Here is a 1,918-nt window from a genome sequence, read left to right as displayed (position 1 = left end):
GCGTGTTAGCTAATGTTACACAACCTGCCATAAACAATGTTCAAGGTAGCCAAAATTATGTTAGCAGTTCTGGCAACAACTTTGTACCTAGTATTGCTGCTCCAATTGTTTCAACTTCGGTTCCACTAAATTACAACAGCAATAACCGAAGTATTGGCTTCAATTCTAATTTGCAGCAACCTAGTTATCAAACGGTGGCATATAATACATCACCGCTGCCACCCGTTGGTACCGGGGTTCCTTACGGGCCGGTACCAGATGCTTATTTTAATGGTTCTCCGCAGCAAACCATGCATGCTCAAATTTCTTTGCCGGAGATGCCACAACGTACTTGTGTTCCACCCGTTCCACAAATTAGTTCTCCACAATCCACTGATAATTTTAAAGATCAAATTGCTAGTATACTTAGAGAATTTGGTTTGGAACCTAAGGGTAGAGCACGTGCATATCAAAAACCATACCCTGAATATTTTGACTTGACACCATATCCTCGTGGTTTTAGAATTCCAGATTTCGTTAAATTTACGGGGGAAGATGGTAGATCTACATTTGAGCATGTAGGACAGTTTTTAGCACAATGCAGTGAGGTTGGTACATCTGATGTTTATAGGGTAAAATTGTTCCCTTTATCTTTGTATGGTACTGCATTTACTTGGTTTACATCACTGGCTCCTAATTCTATTTCAACATGGTCACAATTGGAGCAAAAAAAATCATGATTATTTTTATAGCGGTGAAACTGAACTTAGACTTTCAGATTTAACAATGGTTAGGCAAAAATACAATGAGCATGTTCATGATTACATAAGAAGGTTTAGAGATGTAAGAAACCGTTGTTTTAGTTTGAACATAGCCGAAAAGGATATAGCTGATCTTGCTTTTTCGGGTTTGCTTACTCATATCAAGGATAAATTAGAAGGGCAACAATTTTCAGATGTTAGTCAAGTTTTGCAAAAGGCTTTGGCACAGGAGAATCGAGCTAAAGAAGTTAAACAATTTAGCCGATTTAAAGATAATAATAGAATTAAGGAAAAGGAAAACCATGCGATTAATGCTTTAGATTATGATGATGATTCGGCCAGTGAAGATGATGTGGACATATGTGTGGCCAAATGGGTTCAAACATCTAAGTCTAAACCTTTTGCATGTCCTGCTTTAAGACCCACACCTGCTAGAAGAGAAGAAATTAAGTATACTTTTGATGTTAGCAGGTGTGATAAGATATTTGATATGTTGCTGCAAGGTAATTTGATTAGACTAAGAGAAGGTCATGTAATGCCATCTGCAGAAAAACTGGGCAGAAAAGCTTATTGCAGGTGGCATAATTCTTTTTCACATGCTATTAATGATTGTAACGTGTTTCGTCGACAGGTGCAATCGGCCATTGATGACGGACGATTGACTTTTACAGAAAAGTTCTAAGATGAAGCTCGATACTGATCCGTTTCCTATAAATGTTATTGATTTTGAGAACAAGAAGGTGCTTATTCGATCAGATCAGACCGAGTCCGCAAGAGGAAAAAATGTCGTGGTTGATGATAATGCTCCTCCAAGGATGATCAAGCCAAAAAATCCAGTAGTAGGAGTGTGGAAAGTCAATGGAACAAAGAGACAACCTCCAAGGCCAAAGCCGACCGTCAGCATGTTATTGGAGAAATACACTTCACGCAAGGCCAATAATGTGTTTAATCGGCTCGGAGGTAACAAGCGCCCTAGGTCTCCTACTCGACCCGGGGGGCATGAGCGGTGGCGAGAAAATTCATATACTCATCAGCCTTATTTTCCAGTGGCACCGACATATTGGGGTTGCCCACCGCCTATGTATCCTCAATATCCTCCGTGGGGCATCAATACATGGGCGCCATATCCTACAGGGCCAGCAACCTATTTTCAACCGGGATGGATCCCGTCAAGGCCT

Source organism: Lolium rigidum, chromosome 6 (assembly GCF_022539505.1).
Source record: "Lolium rigidum isolate FL_2022 chromosome 6, APGP_CSIRO_Lrig_0.1, whole genome shotgun sequence".
NCBI lineage: Eukaryota > Viridiplantae > Streptophyta > Magnoliopsida > Poales > Poaceae > Lolium > Lolium rigidum.
This window is presented reverse-complemented; position numbering follows the sequence as displayed.